This window comes from Bos taurus, chromosome X (assembly GCF_002263795.3).
Source record: "Bos taurus isolate L1 Dominette 01449 registration number 42190680 breed Hereford chromosome X, ARS-UCD2.0, whole genome shotgun sequence".
Taxonomy (NCBI): Eukaryota; Metazoa; Chordata; class Mammalia; order Artiodactyla; family Bovidae; genus Bos; species Bos taurus.
In genome coordinates, this window is record NC_037357.1 from 51,406,343 (window position 1) to 51,424,457 (window position 18,115).

General features: G+C 41.3%; 1 protein-coding gene across 9 annotated transcripts in view; it reads left to right on the forward strand.

Annotated features, from left to right (window-relative positions):
* The window catches only part of SYTL4 (synaptotagmin like 4), a 121,962-nt gene that overhangs the window by 24,826 nt on the left and 79,021 nt on the right, over nt 1-18,115 (forward strand). For 3 of the 9 annotated variants that reach the window (XM_059883407.1, XM_059883402.1, XM_024987982.2), the window contains one exon: nt 3,599-3,794. The gene's annotated coding sequence lies outside the window, so the exon portion shown is untranslated. Of the gene's footprint in view, nt 1-3,598; nt 3,795-5,702; nt 5,840-5,869; nt 6,536-6,652; nt 6,866-18,115 lie in introns of those variants that run through there. The other 6 variants (XM_059883403.1, XM_059883404.1, XM_024987981.2 and 3 more) reach the window with 4 other exon arrangements.

The following is an 18,115-nucleotide window of genomic DNA, read 5'->3' on the forward strand; positions in this document are numbered from 1 at the left end:
ATCAGTGCCATATTTGCTCATTATAAGAAAGTTGAAAATTAAAATTAAAAAAATATAGTTCAGTTCAGTCACACAGTCGAGTCCTACTCTTTATGATCCTGTGGACTGCAGCCTTCCAGGCCTCCCTGGCCATCACCAGGTCCCGGAGTTTACTCAAACTCATGTCCATTGAGTCAGTGATACCATCCAACCATCTCATCCTCTGTTGTCCCCTTCTGCTCCTGCATTCAATCTTTCCCAGCATCAGGGTCGCATTCAATCTTTCCCAGCATCAGGGTCTTTTCCAAGGAGTCAGTTCTTCACATCAGGTGGCCAAAGTATTGGAGTTTCAGCTTCAGCATCACTCCTTCCATTGAATGTTCATGATTGGTTTCCTTTAGGATGGACTAGTTGGATCTCCTTGCAGTCCAAGGGACTCTCAAGAGTCTTCTCCAACACCACAGTTCAAATGCATCAATTCTTCAGGGCTCAGCTTTTTTTATGGTCCAACTCTCCCATCCATACATGACCACTGGAAAAACCCTAGCTTTGACTAGACAGACCTTTGTTGGCAAAGTGATGGCTCTCCTTTTTAATATGCTGTCTAGGTTGCCCATAACTTTTCTTCCAAGGAGCAAGTATCTTTTAATTTCATGGCTGCAGTCAACATCTGCAATGATTTTGGAGCCCCCCAAAATAAAGTCTGTCACAGTTTGTACTGTTTCCCCATCTATTTGCCATCAAGTGATGGGACCAGATGCCATGATCTTAGTTTTCTGAATGTTGAGTTTTAAGCCAACTTTTTCACTCTCCTCTTTCATGTTCATCAAGAGACTCTTTAGTTCTTCTTCCTTTCTGCCATGATGTGCTCTGCACATAAGTTAAATAAGTATGGTGACTATATATAGCCTTGACGTACTCCTTTCCCAATTTGGAACCAGTCTGTTATTCCATGTCCAATTCTAACTGTTGCTTCTTGACCTGAATACAGATTTCTCAGGAGGCAGGTCAGGTGGTCTGGTATTCCCATCTCTTTTAAGAATTTTCCGCAGTTTGTTGTGATCCACACAGTCAAAGGCTTTGGCGTAGTCAATAAAGCAGAAGTAGATGTTTTTCTGGAACTCTCTTGCTATTTTGATGATCCAGAAGATGTTGGTAATTTGATCTCTGGCCTTTTCTAAAACCAGCTTGAACATCTGGAAATTAATGGTGCATATACTGTTGAAGCCTAGCTTGGAGAATTTTGAACATTACTTTGCTAGTGTGTGAGATGAGTACAATTATGTGGTAGTTTGAGCATTCTTTGGTATTGACTTTCTTTGGGATTGGAATGAAAACTGACTTTTTCCACTCCTTTGGCCACTGCTGAGTTTTCCCAATTTGCTGGCAAATTTAGGATTTGAATTAGCTCAACTGAAATTCCATCACCTCCACTAGCTTTGTTGGTAGTGCTTCTTCCTAAGGCCCACTTGACTTCACATTCCAGGATGTCTGGCTCTAGGTGAATGGTCACACCATCATGATTATTTGGGTCATAAATATCTTTTTTGTATAGTCCTTCTGTGTATTCTTGCCACCTCTTCTTAATATCTTCTGCTTCTGTTAGGTCCATACCATTTCTGTCCTTTATTGTACCCACCCATCTTTGCATGAAAAGTTCCCTTGGTATCTCTAATTTTCTTGAAGAGATCTCTGGTCTTTCCCATTCTATTGTTTTCCTCTATTTCTTTGCATTGATCACTGAGAAAGGCTTTCTTTTCTTTCCTTGCTATTCTTTGGAACTCTGCATTCAAATGGGTATATCTTTCCTTTTCTCCTTTGCCTTTCACATATCTATTTGTAAGGCCTCCTCAGACAACCATTGTGCCTTTTTGCATTTCTTTTTTTGGGGGGATGGTCTTGATACCTGTTTACTGTACAATGTCATGAATCTACGTCCATAGTTCTTCAGGCACTCTATCAGATTTAATCCCTTGAATCTATTTGTCACTTCCACTGTATAATCATAAAGGGATTTTATTTAGGTCTCACTTGAATGGTCTAGTGGTTTTCCCTACTTTCTTCAGTTTAAGTCTAAATTTGGCAATTAAGAGTTCATGATCTGAGCCACAGTCAGTTCCGGTCTTGTTTTTGCTGACTGTATAGAGCTTCTCCATCTTTGGCTGCAAAGAATACAATCAGTCTGATTTTGGAATTGACCATCTGGTGATGTCCATGTGTAGAGTTTTTTCTTGTGTTGCTGGAAGAGGGTGTTTGCTATGACCAGTGTGTTCTCTTGGAAAAACTCTATTAGCCTTTGCTCTGCTTCATTTTGTACTCCAAGGCCAAATTTGCCTCTTACTCCAGGTATTTCTTGACTTCCTACTTTTGTGTTCTAGTCCCCTATAATTAAAAGGACATCTTTTTGGGGTGTTAGTTCTAGAAGGTCTTGTAGGTCTTCATCGAACTGTTCAATTTAAGCTTCTTCAGCATTACTGGTAGGGGCATAGACTTGGATTACTGTGATATTGAGTGGTTTGCCTTGGAAACTAACAGAGATCATCCTGTCATTTTTGAGATTACATCCAAGTACTGCATTTCGGACTCATTTGTTGACTGTGATGGCTACTCTGTTTTTTCTAAGGGATTCTTGCCCACAGTAGTAGATATAATGGCCATCTGAGTTAAATTCACCCATTTTGGTCCATTTTAGTTTGTTGATTGCTAAAATGTGGATGTTCACTCTTGCCATCTTCTATTTGACCACTTCAAATTTGCCTTGACTCATGGGCCTAACATTCCAGGTTCCTATGCAGTATTGTTTTTTGTAGCATTGGACTTTACTTGCATCACCAGTTACATCCACAACTGGGTTTTGTTTTTGCTTTGGCTCTGTCTCTTCATTCTTTCTGGAGTTATTTCTTCACTGATCTCTAGTAGCATATTGGGCAACTACAGACCTGGGGAATTCATCTTTCAGTGTCCTATCTTTTTGCCTTTTTATACTGTTCATGGGGTTCTCAAGGCAAGAATACGGAAGTGGTTTGCCATTCCCTTCTCCAGTGCACCACGTTTTGTCAGAACTCTCCACCATGACCCGTCCATCTTGGGTGGCCCTACATGGCATGGCTCATAGTTTCATTGAGTTAGACAAGGCTGTGGATTAAAGATTTTTAATCTTATTGGATTAAAGATTTACTGAGCATGGCCCCGCCCATCAGAACAAGACCCAGTTTCCCCCTCAGTCATTTCCTCCCATCAGGAAGCTTCCATAAGCCTCTTATTCTTCTCCATCAGAGGGCAGACAGACTGAAAACCACAGTCACAGAAAAAATATAGTGTAAAAGAATATTTTAAAAAGAATGTGTATATATATATATATATATATATATATATGTATAATTGAATCACTTTGCTGTATAACAGGAATTAACAACAATGTAAATCAACTATACGTCAATAGAAATAAGAAAAAAAAAGTTGAAAATACAAAAAAAGGAGGAAAGCAAAAACTTCATTTTGTTATACCACCTAGAGACAGCCACTGTTACTATTTTCCGCATTTCTTTTTAGCCTTTTCCACTCATTTCCACTAATTCTTGTGATCATATCTTATATTAAAGTTGTATTATACTTTCAGGGCTTCCTTGGTGGCTCAGACGGTAAAGAATCTGCTTGCAATGCAGGAGACCTGGGTTCGATTCCTGGGCTGGGAAGATCCCCGGAGGAGGGCATGGCAACCCACTCCAGTATTCTTACCTGGAGAATCCCACAGACAGAGGAGCCTAGCAGGCTACAGTCCATAGGGTTGCAAAGAGTCGGACATCACTGAGCAAGTAAGTACAGCACATACTTTCAATTAATCCTAGAGTATAAACATTTTCCTGTCATTAGGAATTATGTGTAAATATCATTTTTATTGTTTATATAATATTCTGTGACTATACTATAAGTTACTTAACCTTTGAACCATAAGAATTTTTTTCAACATAATTAAGTTTTAAACAATTTTCACATAACATTAGAAAACAAATTCTATTCGCGTTCTCACAGACTATATAAACCAGGAGACACTGGAATATATCCAGGGACATAGAACAAGATGCAGAGATTCATGGTCTAAAGGTATTGAAATCATAGAGGGTCTGTTCTCTTATCACTGTGAATCATAAGGATTTTTTCTAGTATTTTATTATTCTAAGTAATACTGGGATTTACATCATTCTACAAAAATTTTGTGTACGTTTCTGTTTCCTTAGGAAACATTCATTCATTCATTATATGCAAATATTAGTGAGGACTTACTGTTTGCCAGGTACTATGCTTGGTGCAAAGTTTCTGCCTAGGGTGACATGTTGTCAGCTACTGAGATAAGGAGGAGGAGCAAATTTAAGAGAAAAGATGGTGGGTTCAGCTTCAGATGTGTTGAGTTTGAGACATCCAAGTGGAAATGTCAAGAAAGCAGAGCTTAGTGAAGAAGTCTGGATAGAGGTATAAAATTACAGATGTGGTCATATAGATGGTAATTCATGCCAAATGAGTGAAAGATCATACAGGGAAAGAGTATAGGTAGCCTAGTCCTGAGAATGTCCAGCTTTCAGAGGCTAGATAGCAGAAGTGGAATCTGCAAAAGAGACCGAGGAGAGGGCAAAGGGTTTGGAGGCAAAGCAAGAGTGCGGCATCATAGATGCCACAGGAAGACTTTCAAGGAGGAGGAAATGGTTAACAGTGTTAAATGTAGGGGGGAGGTCAAGCAAGATAAGCAGGGAAAACACTGCATTTATTTATTTAATATAGCTTTTCTGACACAGAGTTCATTGGTTGAGTATCTTGTTGAGCAGTTTCAGTGGAGTGTTGAGGGGAAGGAAGCCAAATTGCTGAGTAAGAAGGGGATAGAAATTGCCCATAAAGAGGAGCTAGAGAGGTACCTAGTGTGTAGGGAGGATTTTTTTTCAAGGTGACAGAGACTTGAGCATGTTTAATTGCTGATGACAGATGGAAGGGACTTGAGCCTGGTTAATAGCTGATGAGAAGAATGAGGGGGAGTAGGGAGACTGGGGAGAGGAATCTATAATTATTGGGTAAATATAAACATTTTAATGTCTATTGATATATACTGCTCACATGCTTTCTAAAAGGGTTTTAAGCCAAAACACACTCCTCCTAGCAATTATGAAAGAGCTTGTTGTGTGGCCACTTTGTCTTCATTAAGTGTTATACAAACAAACAAACAAAAACTGTTGCTGAAGAGTTTCATTATGGTTCTAATTTACTCCATTTAGATTACTAGTGAGCTGAATATTTTAACCAGTTGTGTCTGTGTGTGAATTTAGTCTATGTCCTTTCCCCAAAACGTTTCTGTTTCGGACAGACACTTTTATTTGCCATAAAAAAACAAAGTCAAAGGATCAGAATAGCATCGTATTTTTTCTTCCCAAATTATATGGTCGAGAGTCTTCGCTTCTTAGAAGTACACAACAATTTGTGGCTCAGCTGAAGGGAAGAGAGACATGATGTATCATCTGAGAGAGGGACCACCTATGAAACCCAGGTCTAGTCAGACTCCTATGTCAGTCGTCAAGCTCCCTTTGCTAACCTGGGACCGCATCCCTCCAGTGCCTTAAGGATTTGGTCCTCAGAGCTCCCCTTCGGGTGGCCGGTGGCGTGGCCCCCTTTCATGGAGCCCGGAGTGCTGTGCGGCCCCTTTAAGAGTCCAGCTCCTCCCCGCTCCAGGGAAAGTTGCAGCTTTTTCCGCCTCCTGGGAGGGTGAGAAGGGCTGGCTGCCTGGAGCGGGGCTGCGGTTTTCCCGGCGCGGTAGACTCTTCCCTGAATCCGGCACTGGGACGTCTCACCCTCTCGTGGCACCTGTTGCAGGTGACAGGTAGGTCCATGGCCCACAGCCGTCCCTCTGCACTCGGTCCGGGACGCCTCCTGGGCCCCCAGCCGCTTTTCACTGCCTAAGCGCCCCCACCCCCATCTAGGGGACCTGCTCTCTTCCCTCCCCCCTCCCGGTCTCCCAGTCTCGCTTTGTCCGGAGCTTACCCTCTGTCCCTTGGCCCCGTTGGCCTGGGCGGACCGCACCACGCTTTGACTCCCGTCAGCTTGGGCGGTCCCTCCCCACCACTTTGTTTTACCTTATTTTTTTTTTAAATTAATTTTATTTTATTTTTAAACTTTACATAATTGTATTAGTTTTGCCAATATCAAAATGAATCTACCACAGGTATACATGTGTTCCCCATCCTGAACCCTCCTCCCTCCTCCCTCCCCATACCATCCCTCTGGGTCGTCCCAGTGCCTTAGTCTCCAAGCCCTTTCCCCGGCCCATCCGTCGCCGCTGAGGGCTGTTCCCGTTGGGGCTCTGCTTCCTCCAGTGTGGACAGCTTTTCCCGCCCTCGGGAACCGGGGCCCCTCCCGGGAGCTGGCCCTAGTTGGCAGGGGAGGGGCTGATCTCCTAGCGGGAACTACGCCCTCCCAGGCGTCGAGTCACCTTTTCTGCGGTGTCTGGGCTCCGCATTGCTTCCGGACCTCGGCCCTCACGGCGTCCACTTCCCTGGTCTCCGCGGATCCACCGCAGGTAAAGGCTGGAGGCTGGTTGGCCCCTAGTCCTGCTTCAGTGGGCACCCTCTGCGCTTGGGGCTGAGGACCTGGCTGTGTGCTCTGGAGCTGAACCTCTTTATCTTGCCACCCTTAGGCTTCCCTGGTGGCTCAGCAGTAAAGAATCTGCCTGCCAATGCAGGATCCCTGGGTCGGGAAGATCCCCCGGAGAAGGGAATGGCAACCCACTCCAGTATTCTTGTCTGAGAAATCCCATGGACAGAGGAGCCTGATGGGCTACAATCCATGGGGTCGCACAAGAGTCTGACACGACTTAGCCACTAAAGGACAACTTACAGCGGTCAGCGAGGTACGCTTCTGAAGGAGGGTCCTCAGAGCCTTTAGAAGGGACATAGAACATTTCCATCTGTGATGGTTTGTAAAGGGGTAGAAAAGATGTCCCTCCAACCCTTAACGTTGAATAAGATGGTTGGAATTTTGGGTGCTAAAATCATTGGGTTAGAATTTTGGTGACTGGAACAGGTCATGTTTCTAATTAACCAAACTTTTCTTCCTGAAGTATCCTGCCTGCTTCTCCAAGACCAGAGGACCTAGCGTTCCAGAATACTGCTTTGGGCAGGGTTGATCCTAGACCTTGTACATTTGTTGCAGAAATTAGTCTTCAGTACATATTGTACCTCTTGGCTTCTTTTCTGCTTTCAGCTCCCCACCCCTCATAAGTCCATTAATTTTAAGGTGTTAATGGTCTTATGTGTTTACCCGATGGTCTGTGGAGAGAACAATGGTTAATGCAAAGAGCTGAGGCCCTAATGAAGTTTTTGGCTGTAGTTGTTGGGTGTTTTTTTTTTTTTTTTCATCTGTTGGGAATTCTAATATTAAAAGACCACCAACTTGGCTTGTGAGACTTTTCCTGGCAGGGGATGAACATTTCTGATAGCACAATTTCAGGTGCCTCTCACTAAGTCAGAGCAGTGAAATGGAGTTTGGAGGCCTGTTCAGGGATACACTCACAGGGAGGTCTGTGAGTGTATGTGACATTTCTGATTGATGCTTTCTGAGCTTTTCCCCTTAAAGCTGCTACTAATCAGGGTTGTTAGAATCCATTGAGCCAGGCACTGTGAGAAGTTCTTTATATAATTACCTCACATAATCCTAATGTTAACTGTATGTGTGAGGTACCACAATTATAAGCCTGAAAGCTCAGGCTTCTCTGGTGGCTCAGCAGTAAAGAATCTGCCTGCCGTTGCAGGAGACATGGGTTCGATCCCTGGGTCGGGAAGATCCCGGGGAGAAGGAAATGGCAACCCACTCCACTATTCTTGCCTGGGAAATCCCACTGACAGAGGAGCCTGGCAGCCTAATATTCCGTGGAATGGCAAAAGAGTCAGATATGACTTAGTGACTCAACAACAACATAATGAAAGGGGGACTCTGAGAGTTTAAGTACCTTGTCTCAGATCACCCAACTGATTAGGGCCAGAGCTGGGTCATCTGACTGCAGCTGAGCTGTATTCTTCTCCCCTATCATACCAACTCTGCTGTCTTAGATTTTTCAGTTCAGTTCAGTTCAGTCACTCAGTCGTGTCTGACTCTTTGCGACCGCATGAATTGCAGCACGCCAGGCCTCCCTGTCCATCACCAACTCCCGGAGTTCACTCAGACTCACGTCCATCGGGTCAGTGATGCATGCAGCCATCTCATCCTCCATCGTCCCCTTCTGCTCCTGCCCCTAATCCCTCCCAGCATCAGAGTCTTTTCCAATGAGTCAGCTCTTCGCATGAGGTTAGGAACACTAAATAGCTCACAGATGAGGGCTAAGTGATGAAAAATTTCCTTTCCAAGTTGAAGCCTAAGTTTTGGTCCTTGATTCCACCTCAGAGGGACTGCAGAGACTTTGGAGCACTTACCTCACTGATGGCTCACCCACTTCACTTCCACTGTGGGAATGCTTGCCACATTGCCACTATAAGCACATCCCCCCAACCCAGCCCCGTGTACCCAGGTGAGTGAACCTCCAGGGCTATCTGCTCAGAGGGAATTGTCCTAAAGTTAGAGAAGGTGACCCTTGATTCTAGGGATGTGTGCCTGGCTCAATTTTTTCCTTTTCCACTAGGTAGGGTGTGGAAAGTGGTAAGGATTTCCCAACAGCCAGGCCAGAATGTCTGAGGCTTAGTGTGGGCTTGTTTTATCATGGAATGGATGGACTACCTTAGGGAAGAACAGTCCATGAGAAAATTTCTCTCCTGATCCCATCTCTGGGTCTTTGCTTAAAGTACTCTTTTTTTTTTTTCTCTCTCTTTTCTCTCTCTTTTTTTTCCCTGAAGCGATAACTTTGTCACCTGTACCCACTTCCCTGCCATTAATTCCTATTCATCAAGATTTAGCTCTAAAGTCACCTCCTTTGGGACAACCTTACTGAACACACAGTTCCTTCCCCTAAGCAGAATTTCCAGTTATTCTGTGTTCTAAAACTCTTTGTTTACACCTCAGGAAAATCTCTTAAAACTCTCAGTTGATTTTCCTGGAAAAGGAAATAACAACCCACGACAGTTTTCTTGCCTGGAAAATCCCATGGACAGAGGAGCCTGGCAGGCTACAGTCCATAGGGTCAAAACATGACTAAGTGACTGAGTACGTGCTGACCACAGTTGGTTTTCCATCTCGAAGGTTGTAATCTAAGACAAGGTCTAGATCTTGGAGCTCCCTTTGTCTTGAGCACAAGAGATTAACAAATATTTGTACAAGGACCTGGGGATACCATCCCTTCAAGGGTCCTTCAAGGGCCTTAGGTCAGGTGATGATGGGACTGAAGTACAGAAGACGCTTTTTTGAGGCACTTGAATCTACAGCTAGGACTTTGTACTTAAATGTCACCTTAGTGAGGTCATCCCTAACCACCCTAATTAAACTTATTTAAATAAGTTTTAAAGTTTTAAGTCCTTCCTTGAACATTCTGTTGATATATGCCCCTTCCCTACCTTATTACTCTAATGTAATATTTTGTGTATTTTATTCATTTTTCTTTCTTGTCATTCTTTTTCTTTTCTTGTTTTCTTTCTTATTCATTTTTCTTTTCTTCTCCCTCCATAGTGTAAGTTCTATGTGGGCAGAGATTGCTGTCTGTTTCATTCACCAGTGGACCCCAGCATCCGTAACAGAGCCTGGCACATTGTAGGTGCTTGCTAATATTTGTTAAATAAATTAATATATGACATCACCATTGTAGGAATTGGCACTCTTTTATGTTCTCCGGGGCCAGAAACTTAAGTGTCCTCAGTCTGCCCCAGGCCCAGTTCTCATACAATTCTGCTTTGTGATTGCATGCCTGGTGACAACTTTGACCTCCTTGGAAGTACTTCCTCTCTCTTTTTTTTTTTTTTTTTTTAAGGCATGAGTCTCTGGATGGAAAATTCTAAAATTTAAGGTGGAAATGTTAAGATGCTGTGCTTCTTGTGGTCCGCACTAGGAAGAGGGGTATGGCTTGTCAGATGTCTTAAGGCCTTTATCCAGTGAGCTCAGTAAGAAGCTGGAGAAAGTTGCTGTGTGATAGGGAAGTGAACAGCTCACAAGAATAAAAGATGGCCTAACAAATTAAGGTTCTGGCCTCAAGTCACTCTTAGCCTTTTAGGCATGATGTGTTTATTGGATTATTAACTTTATGAAAAACCCATTGCTGATTACTGCTTGTGTGGTACTTGACAAGTTTTATACTAGGAGAATTATACCATGTGAGGGAACCACTATGTAACAGGAAAGGAAAAAAGTACTGTTCTATTTAAATGTTTCAAAACATTCAGAAAAAAAAAAAATAAATAAGGCTAGAATCTTTCCAAAGACAGGCTGGAAGGAGTTGGACTCTTGATACACTGGTAAATATGTGATTCTCCACCATTTAATGAATGATAACTTCTCTGAAACTGGTTTGTACAAAAAACTTCTGCCCAACCTCTTCTGCTCAATTTTTCTCCTCAACTTCTCGATATAGTGTAGTGACCCAGGGCTCAGTCCATGGACTTTTCTCTATCCAGAATCTTTCTAGAAACATTCATCCAGCCCAATGGTTTTAAATACCCTCTGTCACTCCAAAATTTATGTCTCTGTCCCAGGCCTTTCTTCTAAGCTGCAGCCTCATAGATCTAATGAGCTATTAAGCATTCCTACTTGGCTATCAAATAGGCATCTCAAACTTAACATGGCCAAAACAATACTCCTTAAAAAATTTTTTTTATTGACATATAGCTGTTTTACAACGTTGTGTTAATTTCTGCTGTACAACAAAGTGATTCGGGTATACATATATATAGTTATGTATACATACATATATATATATATATATATATATATATATATATATATATATATTTATACAGTTATATATATAGGCGCACACACACACATTATTTTTGGCCCTGCCACACAGCTTACGGGATCTTAGTTCACAGACCACAGATTGAACCCATGCCCTTGACATTGAAAGTGTGCAGTCCTAACCACTGGACCACCAGGGAATTCCCTATGCATTATTTTTTTAAACATTCTTTCCACTATGGTTTATCATAGGATAATTGAATATAGTTCTCTGCTATATAGTAGGTCCTTGTTGTTTATCTATCCTCTATATACTGGTTTCGGAGAAGGCAATGGCAGCCCACTCCAGTACTCTTGCCTGGAAAATCCCATGGACGGAGGGGCCTGGTGGGCTGCAGTCCATGGAGTCACTAGGAGTCGGACACGACTGAGCGACTTGACTTTATTTTTTCACTTTCACGCATTGGAGAAGGAAATGGCAACCCACTCCAGTGTTCTTGCCTGGAGAATCCCAGGGACAGGGGAGCCTGGTGGGCTGCCATCTATGGGGTCGCACAGGGTCAGACACGACTGAAGCGACTTAGCAGCAGCAGCAGCATATACTAATTTGCATCACTACTTCCAAACTCCCAATTCATCCCTTCCCCAACCTCCTCCTGCTTGGCAGCCACCAGTCTGTTCTCTATGTCTCTGAGTCTGTTTCCAAAACAGGACTCGAGTCTTCTCAAATCCCTAGTTCCTTCCCTCAACCCTCCCCTGTCTCAGTAAAATGACACCATCATCCATTCAAAGCAAAAACCTACAGTCACCCTTGATTCTTCTCATTCTCTCTCCCCGCCCCATACCCAATTCATCAGCAAATCCTGTCCATCATGTTATTATATTCTGCCACGTCTCCATCTCCTCTGCCTATCCCCCTAGTCCAAGCCACCACATGCTGCAATAAGCATCTTTGCACAGTGCTCAATGATGTATGTAGAGCTAGGTAAACACACAGGTATTTCTGCTGGACAGCTTTCTAGTAAGATAGTTGTTGGGTCAAAGGACATGCACATTTAAAAAATGTGAATAGGCATCAGAAAAGTGGCGTCCAAGAAATTTACACTCTCCATTGAGAGTGCTTTTCCTCATTTCCTTGCTGAGGATGGACAGTCTTTTTAATTTTTGCCAATCTGACAATGAGAAATAGTATCTAACTGATTTAACTTTCATTTATCTGGTCACTAGTAAGGCTGAGTATCTTCATGTGTGTTAGCTACTTGTATTTTTCCTGAGACTTCCTCTCAATAGCCTTCCCACATTTCTCTTTTGGATTATATATTTCATTTATTTATAAGAACACTATTTTTTAGGGATATTTACCCATTGTCTATTACACAATGCAAGTTTTTTTTCTCTTTAGTCTGCCATAGTTGTAACTTTGTTCGTGATGTGTACCCCTCTTGTAATTAGATAAAGCATACTATAAAACATTTAAAAAACATGTTCATTAGATTTGGCAATTAGGATGTCAGTGATGATATCAATGCAGCAGGAGGAGAGAGGCAGATTGTAGAGGGTTGGGAGTAGCATTTAGAGGGACTGATAGGGAATATGATATACGTTTTGAAGAGGCTTGGCTCTGATGGGAAGGAGAGTGTTTCCCATAGTCAGTGGAGCACAGGGGAGAAGAAAATGTTAATTTTGTTTCTTTTTAAATATAGGAGAGAGATGAATCCGTTTCAGAGCTTGATTGATGCCAGGTTGATTGATTTGGAGGATGAAGGAGGGTGGGGGCTTCGGCATGAAAGAGGTGAAAAGATGGGTCTTCGAGAAAGAGAGCTAACTCTTCCATTGAGGCAGGAGGGAATGAGAGCAGAATTGTTGGAGCTGTGAAGAAGGAAGGAGCTGTGGAAGGACAGGATTTTGGAGGTGATCCCAACTGATGAGAGTGGTGATGGGTTGGAACAGCATTTGAGAAGGATGAATAGAGGAGCCCCTTACCAGCAAATCTTCCAGATTGCCACATCATAGTGAGCCCAGAGAGGCTTGGATAACTTGAAGTCACAGAACTCTGTATCCATTCTCTCCAGAAGCCCTCATCAGCCCAGGTATAGGAACAAAGTGGAGACTAGTTTGGGGGACATTTCTGGGTGGCTGTTTCAGAAATATAGGAGAGTAGGAAATTGGACAGTGCTGCCAGAATAGTTGAAGTGACGGACCACTGTGGCTTTCATATCTGTGTCTATCTAAACTTAACTTGATGTTTAACAATTCATAAGAGATGGAAAATTTCCTTGACTTCTGCATTGTTTCTTGTTTGTATCTCTGTCAACTCAGGCATAAGAATAGCTTTAGTGGGACTTCCCTGGTGGTCCAGTGGCTAAGACTCCTCATTCCCAATGCAAGGGGGTCCAAGTTCGATCCCTGATCAAGAAACTGGATCCCACATGCCACAACTAAGACCCAGAACAGCCAAATAAATAAATAAATATTTTTTCTAATAACTTTAGTATCAGTGTCTTTAAACTATTGCTTGTCACTTTTCAGAAAATATAGGTTTATTTGGGCTTCCCTGGTGGTTCAGTGGTAAAGAATCTGCCTGCAGTGCAGGAGATGCAGGATACTCGGGTTTGAACCCTGGGTCAGAAAGACCCTCTGGAGGAGGGCACAGCAACCCACTACAGTATTCTTGCCTGGAGAATCCCATGGACAGAGGAGCCTGGTGGGCTATAGTCCATAGGGTCGCAAAGAGTCAGACACGACTGCAGCAACTGAGCATGCATGCATGTGTGGGTTTATTTACTGAGAGTCAACAGGGTGCCAGTTTCTAGACTAGGTGCTTGAGATGGAGTGTATAAAAAGGTAGATGATGCCCTTTCTTGGGAGTATAACTCATTTCAACCAGGGAGTTTATGTTTTAAAAAGGAACATATTTTATAATCAATGATTTAATTGCAATTGTGATAAGTTGTATGAAGTTTGGTTTTTTTATAAATCAAATTTAAATTTATTTATTTTAATTTTTATTGTAGTAGAGTTAAATTACTGTGTTAGTTTCTATTGTACAGCAAAGTGACTCAGTTATACACATATCTACTTCTTTTAAGGTTCTTTTCCCATTGAGGTCATTACAGAGTATTGAGTAGAGTTCCCTATGCTATACTATACAGTAGGTCCTTATTAGATCAAAACTGTTTTGCATTTGCTAACGAAGTGTGAGAGTACTTCTTACATCTTCCCTTTTAAAATTGAATATTGTCTTTAAAATTTTGCTTAATTGATAGGCAAACATAAAAAAATCTTTATTAGCAGTAAGTAAGAGTGAAACTTTTTTCTCTTTTACATCTATTGGTCATTCGACCTTCTTCAAGAATTCATGCTCTTTATTTATTGTACACCTCCCTCTTCTTAGTTTTAGTAGCTCTTTCTTTCCATGTTTAAAACCTTTAGCTACCTTTCTCTCTCTCCTACCTTATCTCTGGTACACTAAAATATACTTTACCCAGTTTCTCTGGCCATTCCCTTTTGATCTGCTTTAAACTTCTTTCTTACCTGCTTTGGAAATGTTGGTGTGCTTAGGGATCTGACTACATTTTTATTACTTGACCCAATAAAAGATAACATATAAGTAATCCATTCTCCTCTCCATATCCTATTTCCCACAGGTAACAATATTAAATTTGTATCCCCTTTCAGACATTTTCCCTGCCCATATGAAACATTTCCCTCCTTCCTTCCATTCATCTATTCATCCATCCTGTCTGTAGTTACATGTTACAAAATACAAATGGAATTATCATACATATGTTCTGGAATGTATTTTTTACTTAACATTTGTGGCATGCTTTCAGTGTTAGTGTATGTAAAACTATCTCTCTCTCTTTTCTTGGCTGCACTGTGTGTCATGTGGGTTCTTAGTTCCTTGACCAGGGATGGAACCCTTGTCCTCTGTAGTAGAAGCATGGAATCTTAACCACTGGGCCATCAGGGAAGTCCCTTACCTCTTTCTTTTTAACAGTGACATTGCATTCCATAATATGTATGTGCCATAGTTTATTTAATCAGTTTTGTATTGATGTTTAAATTGTATAATTTTTTTGCTGGTTTAAACACTGAACATTCTTAGGATATATATTTGTGCATCTACTTGAATATCAGGAGGATAAGTTTTTCAAGACGGAATGGCTTCATTAAAAAATAGTCAATGTTGATAAAGATTCAGAGATGTCTACGATAATAAAAACTGACTACTATCCATTGGATTTAGGAGGTTGTTGGTGACCTTAGAGCAATTTCAGGGGAGTGGGGTGTGGAATGCTAGACTTTGATGGGTTGGGAAATATTTGGGGATATGAGGAAGTGGAGGCAGTGGATATGAACAATTCTTTAGACAAATTTGCCTCTGAAGAGCAAAGAAAGGGTGGTAGTAGGGGAAAAATTGAAATCCAGAGAAGTTTTTTCTTTTCTTTTTTTTAAATTTAGGAGGACTTAGATGTCTTTAAAGGCTAATGGAAAGAGATAATTGATAGAGCAAAGTCCTTACCAAATAAAGTCCTTATGCCAGATGGGAGAGGATTCCAGAAAGGAGTGGAGAGATTACCCTTAAACAAGAGGAAGGACATTACAGTTTTGAAGGAAAAAAAAAGTGAATAGATATAGATAACAATAAGTTTGTAGATTTGGTGGCAGGAGCTTGTCTGAGGGTGTTTATATTTCTCTATGATGGCAGAGGAAAGGTAATCCTCTTAGAGCAAGGGGTTGAAGTGGAGCAGAGTTTGGGATGGAGTATTGAGGTGCTTGTGGAAAGTTTGAAATACTGTGATGAACAGGAGAGCAAGCTAGGACCACAGAAGCATAGCTGGAGTGTCAGGCAGTGTTGAAGTGAGCTTGGCAACCAAGAATTCATATTGATCATAATCCACCATATTGTGATTTTTTTTTTTTCTCCAGCAGATCTCAGTAGTCCCAGTGCAGCATAAAGCACAACAGTTGGCTCCTCCAGGGTTACGTTTTTATTAGATACTTGCAATGAAATGGGTTATTGAGGATGATGACAAGAGTGCAGTTGAAACAATAGAATCCAAACTGTCTAGGAAAAGAAGTGAAGACAGGAAGGAGCTGACAGAGCGGAAGTGAAAGGTCTGTGAGGACTACCTCCCCGCCATGAGGTCTGAGAACTGGTGTAGGGCTGGGAGAGGTCATTGAATGAACAGGCCAGAAGGACAGGCGACTGTAGCTACAGTGGGGTAGTTGACTTAATGATGTCAAATGTAGAGAAGTCCTGGGTGATAAACTTTTGGGTGTGGCTAAATGTGATCTATGGTATTTTTAATGCCAGCTCAGTCATTCAACAAGCATTTATTGTGTGCATATTATGTACCAGACAGCACTCTTGGCACTGAGTGGCACAGAGATGAACAAAATAAAGCCCCCTCTCTCATATAGTTAATTATCTAGTGAGGGAGATTATTCATTTGTATAAAGTGAAAGGGCACCTCATTGATATGCTGATTACTGATTGTGTAGTTCTGTTTAGAAATAATAGTAATACCAAGGTCAAATGTTTATGTATTTGGGGCTAGGAAAGTCCATCTAGACATAGTGCCTTGCTTTATTGTAAATTACATTAACTGAATAATGAAAATTAATTTATCTTCCCCCCTTGGAACTTTTAAAGGTACTTTATATGCTGTGTCACAATTGAAGATAAAACAAATATATGCACATGAAATTTGAATATTTAGCAGTTTTAATTTTTTATACTTTTTTTTAGTAGTTTTTATAGTATTTTTTACTATAACCATATGCTTTAGAAAATATATGAGCAAATTGCAGTTTTGACATCTTACTATGAAATTTGAGAAATCAAATCAGCATTCTTGCCCAGATAGAAAGTCACCATACGTCTCTGCAGGGAAGTAGCTGATAAGCATAAATATTAAGCAAATGTTAGTAATTAGAAGTGATCAGTTTAAAAGATATTTATACACTGTCCCAGACTGCATTTAAAGTGACTCATAAAGATACATAGTGAACTATACATAAAAACTATTTTTAGTAGTTTTTATAGTATTTTTTAAATACTAGGATATTGCTTCTAGCTATTGACCAGATGTTGATAATACATGTACTAATCTTGTTCTAGGGATTTGATGTAATGTGTAATTATGATTAAGCAGTTTAGGAGGCAAAGAGAGCCTGTACGTTAATATTGTATGTTTATTTTATATTCTCCAATTTATACCTACTCTTCCACTTACATATACTCATATATACATTTATTAAAGTTATATTTGAAGGAAATTAGCATTTATTTTATGTCTTGTAGGCCTTAAATAACACCTTAAAATTATCTGCCACATATATAGTTCAATTCAAGTTCAACTACAGGTTATTTCATTGTGTTTAAAGTTTCTGTGGCCATAGCTAGATCACAGCATCCCTAAAATTAAAAAAGAAACCAAATGCAGGAAATCACAGCTACGTGTGAACATGGGTTGGATTAGTCATGAACCATCATGATTCCTCATTTAAGGGGACTGTGTGGGTGATTTTTAGGTGATGTGTCCTGCAAGAAAGAATTAGATGCTAGCTAGAGTTCAGTTTAGAAATCCCCACCATCTGTGACCCAGGCATGAGAAGAAGGACTTCCCTGAGGGGCATGCTGGTTTATCAAAGCTGGTTGACTAAGGAAAGATAATGGAGTTTCACACGGTGATGGTGATAAGGCTTATTGAAAAAATGACACATCGACTCTCACTAGACTTAAAAGTGTTTTATGCATATAAATGACCTGGGTTTTAAAGCTTTCTATTCTTTTTCGTGTGTGCTCAGTCATGTCTGACTCTTTGTGACCCTTTGGACTATAGCCCGCCAGACTCCTCTGTCCGTGGAATTTTTCAGGCAAGATTACTGTAGATTTGTGTAGATTTGCTCCATTTGTGGGCTTCTGGGGGTCTGGAGACCCTAGCTGACCACTGGGAAGCCTCAGTTGCCCTTTTGTTTTGAAGCCTTGATTTTTACTCTGTTTTGTCTCCGCTCTTGCTTTTCTTCTTTTTGATACTGGTTTTTAAATTTCTGCTATCTTGTTCTATATATCTTTATATTCTATGGTGGCTCAGATGGTAAAGCATCTGCCTGCAATGCGGGAGACCCAGGTTCATTCTCTGGGTTGGGAAGATCTTCTGGAGAAGGAAATGGCAACCCACTCCAGAACTCTTGCCTGGAAAATTCCATGGATGAAGGAGCCTGGTATGCTACAGTCCATGGCGTCGCAAAGAGTCGGACACGACTGAGCGACTTCACTCAC